Source organism: Lagopus muta, chromosome 2 (genome assembly GCF_023343835.1).
Source record: "Lagopus muta isolate bLagMut1 chromosome 2, bLagMut1 primary, whole genome shotgun sequence".
Taxonomy (NCBI): domain Eukaryota; kingdom Metazoa; phylum Chordata; class Aves; order Galliformes; family Phasianidae; genus Lagopus; species Lagopus muta.
Genome location: NC_064434.1, coordinates 19,382,325 through 19,388,194, shown reverse-complemented (window position 1 = coordinate 19,388,194; position 5,870 = coordinate 19,382,325).

The following is a 5,870-nucleotide window of genomic DNA, read 5'->3' as shown; positions in this document are numbered from 1 at the left end:
TTTCTCGTAGCCAATCTGCATGATTGTTGGCGTGGTTTTAACGGGAATTAAAAGCTTTGTGTGGCTGTAAGTAGTCACTTAACTCTAAGCAAAGTTTTTGGAGTATTTTTATTTATTAGCATCATTTGCAGAAAGAAAAATAGTATTTTCCATATGAATAAAGATTTAGTTTGAACTGAAATGCCTTACTCTTTGATCTTTTGTTCCATTTTGTTGCCATCTGCGTGGATGTAAGTTACGTTGCTGTAGGATGTGACCAAGGAAGGAACAGCTACCTTTGTGTAAACCAGTGAGTCATAGCATTTTAAAAGCTACAGCATCCTGCATTTAAAGCGTCACCCATTGGTTTCACACTGGGAAGAATTCAGTAGTTCTGACAAAAAGAAAACATTTTGCTTAACTTTATTTATTGGTTTAAAAGACTCTTTTCTTTTTTTTTTTTTAGTTTGCTGGTTGTTATGAAAGCCAGGGCAGAGCAGGATTTTTCCTAAATATTTCACTATCCACTTTTAAACCACAGGACCCAGAGTGCTTGTGCGTATGCTGGCTCTGTAATGAGGTGAAACCCAGACATCCTACACTGTGACAAAAGTTAAGTACAGCTGCTGATACCAGTAGATAGGTACAGAAAGCCTGTTGTCAACTTCTTGTTCTACCAGTCCAGTTTGAAAACTTTGGGTCATCCAAACTTAGCAGAGATTGTTGAAGCAAAGTGCTTATAGAGTTATAGAATCATTAAGGCTGGAAAAGTCCATCTAGTCCAACCACCAGCCCATCCCTGGGCTGTGGCTGACAGTGGTTCCACCATCTCCCTGGGCAGCCTGTGCCAATGCATCACCACTCTTTCTGAGAAGAAATCTTTCCTAAGCTCCAACCTGAACCTGCTCTGGCACAAATTAAGGCCATCACCTCTTGTCCTGTCGCTTCTTACCAACGTGGATGAATTCCCGGAAAGAGATGATATTATTCATGCAGATTGCATTCTTGGGGAATAAAATTCTTCCATAGGGATACCTCAGTATTCAGGCAGGTCAACTGCCTGGGCAGGGAGAGGGAGGAGAAGGATCATAGAATCATAGAATGGCCTGGGTTGAAAAGAACCACAATGATCATCCACTTCCAACCCCCTGCTATGTGCAGGGTCGCCAACCACCAGACCAGGCTGTCCAGAGCCACATCCAGCCTGGCCTCGAATGCCTCCAGGGATGGGGCATCCACAACCTCCTTGGGCAACCTGTTCCAGTGTGTCACCACCATTACCCACTAGTACCTGCAGCTGCCTTCTTGTTGGAGCTCAGGAAAGGATGTACATTTCCTGGCTGTGGTGGGATAAGGAAGCTGCCAAATTCTGTTAGCACAGCCGTGATGAATTCTGCCTGGCAGCTTTCTCAGCTTCCAAAACATTCTGTAGTGCCTGTTCCTGTACATGAACATCAGCTGACAGTACTCTGTCCTATCTCTGTAAAGAAAGTCTGATGAGAACATGAATGGACTTGAGATTTACTTTTTTTACATCTAAATGATTCTCAATTTTATTTTTGCCCAAATGCCTGCTGGTTGGATTCTGATGTGCGTGCAAGTGCCTGGGAAACAAAACCAGCTCTGTCAAGATGAAAAATAAGTTCTTAAAAGGCTTAGTCATTGGTGGTAGTTTGCAAAGGCTTTTATTGTTTGTCTGTCTCTCTTAAAAATATATATTCTTGCAACGTGAGTGCTATGTGCCATACAAGACATGGAATGGTGCAGAGAGGCTGACCACGCGAAGATGTACAACTCAAAAAACAGAGTTGCATTTATTGTGGCCTCCATCAGCACAGTAACACTGAAAAAGAGGTGCTGCTTCATTGCAAAGCAATGAAGAGTTTAAAGAAAAAGATGAAGTAGGGATGAAAACAGTATTAATGGAGAATGATATGAAATATACAACAAGAAATGAAGCATAAGGAAAGTTTTCCATAAGATATTTACAACTTTGTACTGCTGGTACTGAGTAAAGGAATACTTGTGCTGTATTTAAGAAGAAAATTCTGTTTCCAGTGTTTACTATGAGCTGCTAGAAAGCTACTGTATGAGCTGCTAGAAAGCTGCTGTATTCTTTTCAAGTGCATTACATCTGGTGAAAGCTTGGCGAGCACTGAAATTCTTGAGCTGTACAGAACTAAATAACACTAATGAAAGCTTAATAATGCATTTTGAAATATGAGCTTTCAATTGGAGGGGAAGAAAAAAAAACAAGAGCATTACTCTTTGCAGAGAGAAATGAGTGTCTGTGTTCTGCAAGACTTGTTTGTCCACTGCTGAAAATAATGGTGGTGTTTTGCTTTCTGGTACCTCTCACACGCCGTGTTGAGAAGGCTGACTGAGCAGCTGAGGTTGAATACTTCTCTCCAAGAATTGGCTGTTATAATTATTTGGGGTTGTATAGTAGAAAAGTTCAGATTTGAAACAGAATCGATCCTTTCAGCTTTCAGCTTCTCTTACCTTCCTGTGAAAACCTCCAGTGTATTATTTTGAACATCTTGTTTGCCTCAGGGGCTTCAAGTTCTCACCAGGATTACACTGCTAACTGCTCCTCGTATTGGAAAGACAGAGGAAAATGTCTTTTCTGGAGAAAGGAAGGGAGTCATGTTTATGCGGAATCCAAATATATGTGCAGGATAATATTAACTATTCCTTGCTTTGTTTTTGTACTTGTTCCTTACTGGCAACTAAGGCAGCTAAGGCTTTCTTTGTCACACATGCCAAGACCCTGTGATTGTGCAAATCGCTGCTGCTTCTCTCCTGACAGACACCCATTTGTAGCAGACTTGCCCTCAAGTTGCATGCCTGTAAACAGTTTATCTTTTGAACATTTGGGCAGAAACTTGGCTGCCAACATTTGACAGGACAAACAAAGGAAAACAAATCAAGCATCACTTCCCATTAGGAAGTAAACTATTGTTTGATAGGATGAAGCACAAGATATCCAAAACTGCCAGAAGTCATACTGCAGATGCAGTTACGCTTTACGTAGGATTCATTTGAAAATTAGTTATTTTAATTTTTATTCAATTTTTAAATGTACCATTGCTTGACTAAGGTACAACTAATCCTATTGTCTGCCATATATATATATATATAAAGTCCTTTGTGTAGTCACAGGCATTTACGGAGGTTTAGCAGGAGTTGGGCCCTGTGGTGCCTGTAATCCTTTGTGTGTCTGTTGGTACAGCTGAAGAAATTCTCATAAATCACTGCTGGGTGAAGGGAAAAGAAAATATCACCGGTGGGTTTTTATAACAAGAAGATAAGCCACGGCTGTCCCATGTTTCCTGAGGTGTTCTGCCATGTCTGTGCAGCATGGCTGTCGTGCTGCTGCCTGCTGGGCCAAGTGCTGTGGCAAAGCAGCTGGTCATGAGGTTATGCCGCAGGAGCTGAGCTCCCAGTTCACACAGTTTTTCCCATTAAAACAGGTTTTCCCATTAAACAATACAATCCTTGGCTGTAGTGACCAGCTGGGAAGGAAGTCCCCTGTGCACAGGTACAAGATGTAGGTCTTGGTGTCTAGGCTATCTTTTCAGGGATGGAGATGCCTTGAAGACTAGTGCTGCATAACCCATGGCAAGACCTTCTCCAGATTCAATCTGCATTACCATTTCTATAGATGAGACTTAATTTGTCCAACAGGGTGCTACCAAGATGATCGGGGAACTGGAGTGCTATAGGGAGAGGCTGGGAGAGCTGGGACTGTTGAGCCTGGAGGAGAGGAGGCTCCAGGCATCCCATCAATGCCCATAGGGGAGAATGCAAAGAGGATGGAAACGAGCTCTTTATTGCTGTGTCCAGTGTCAAGGACAAAAGCAGTGGGCACAAACACAGGAGGAGAGCTTCAGAAACTGCCTGGATGTGGTGCTGGGCACCCTGCTCTGGGTGTCTGCTAGAGCAGGATTTGGGCCAGATGGATCCAGACAGCCCTGCCAACCTCAGCCAGTCTGTGACTCTGCTTTAGCTCTCAGTTATTAAATTCCCTTTGAATATCTCAGTAAGTGTGGGACGTTTTCTGATTCTTGTCTCTTTGTTGTTGTCCAAGTGAACTTTCCCCATAACTAATTTCTCATTAATTTAACTTCTGGTCAGTGTGTGCTCGTAATCTATTGATTAGGCTGGCTTTCAGCATTTGTCTTTCGTTTATGTTTTTTGGTATCTCACATGATTCTGATGATTCCTCACTAATGTCTGGATATTTTTTTGTTTCCCTTAGTGGAAGAATTACAGGCTGGTGGCCACTTCGCTGCTTTGTGTTTTACTGCCTTTCAACCTGTATACCTGACAATCTGGGAAGTGTTACTTGAGACTTGGCTTGTTTGGACTTGATGGCTCTGTGCCTGGCTTCCCCTCCTGCTCCCAGCATGATGCTCTGCACAATCAGAATCACAGAAATGGTTGAAAGGGTCCTCTGGAGATCATTGAGTCCAATCCCTGCTAAAGCAGGTTTCCTCCAGCAGGTTGTAGAGGTGGGCATCCAAGCCAGTCTCGAATATCTCACGAGGAGGAGACTCCACCACCTCTGCAGGCAGTCTGTTCCAGTGCCCCGTCACCCTCACAGTAAAGGAGTTCTTTCTCATGTTCAGATGAAACTTCCTGTGTTCCAATTCATGGCCAGTGCCTTGTCTTCTTGCTTGGCACCATAAAAAAAGAGTCTGGCTTCATGCGTTTGGCTCTGACCTTTCAGATATTTCTAAGTATTGATAAGCAGCTACACACAACTTTAGAACTTTGGCATTATATTGAAGCGTACCTTTGCCAAAATATTATTTTGATAAATTAAGAAAGTTTTAAAGGAATACTGTCAAGTTAGAAAACGGAATACAGATTTACAGCTTGAAAAGTATCTGGTTGTAAATGGTCTAAAAAGAACCTTGTCTGAGAGCAAATGGGGTCTGACAGTGGAGGGAGGGAAGTACCTCAAGCTTTAGCAAATGAAATTATTCTTCCTTTATTACTTGGTTATAAACTATAGAAAAACAGCCTTCAGGTGGAAAGCATATCTGAAAACTGAAGTATTTCAGTAAACTTGGAATTAAGTAGCAGCTCTTTGTGTTCACCCTGGAAATTGTAAGAAGGGCTTTGAGCTGAAGGCACAGTGACTACCCATCAAGTAGAGCAAGTAAAAAGCTGAGCGTGTTTTATTCATACTTGCAGAGGAATGGGCACATAAACCTGCAGGAAGTAAGCACTGTCAGCTTAGTGCCTGAAAGGGAGCGGGCCATGAGAATCGAAGGCAGCGCCGGCTTAGTGGTACTGACCTCTGCCACGTTCTGAACCCTTCCTGTCCTCAGGTACAGTGCTAAAAGCTGTGAAGGTCACCTTTCTCCTGCTGAAATTTGCAGAAGGGTAGGATTTACATTCCCATCTTCTGAGGAGCAGGACCTGGACCTTGCAGCTGAAAGCACAGTGGGCAAAAGCAAATAGCAGAGCTAGCTAATACCTGAATATTCTGAGCTGTAATTTAGCAACTAGTTCCAAGCATTAGGTATTGTTTTCTTTATTTAATGCTGATATCTTTATATTAAATTGCCTACCTTAAGTAGATATGAAGGCCAGCACCCAGAGTGGTCCCTCAGCCCCCTCCCTTACTGACACACTGAGGTGTGCACGCTTGGTCACACTGGGTGTGCACTGGATCCTTCTGCGTGTGTTGGTCATGGTGCTGTGACCCTTCCAATAATTGAGTGTGGGCTGGAGGAAATGAATGATTCTCTGCAAGTGGAGTAGGTTCAGCAGAAAAGGCTGAGGAAGGAGGGTTCCATGAACATTATCCCGAAAAGCAGTGATTTCTCACTGGCTCATGGCTCAGTGCCCCAAACTGGCTGGCTCTGCAGCTGTGTGGG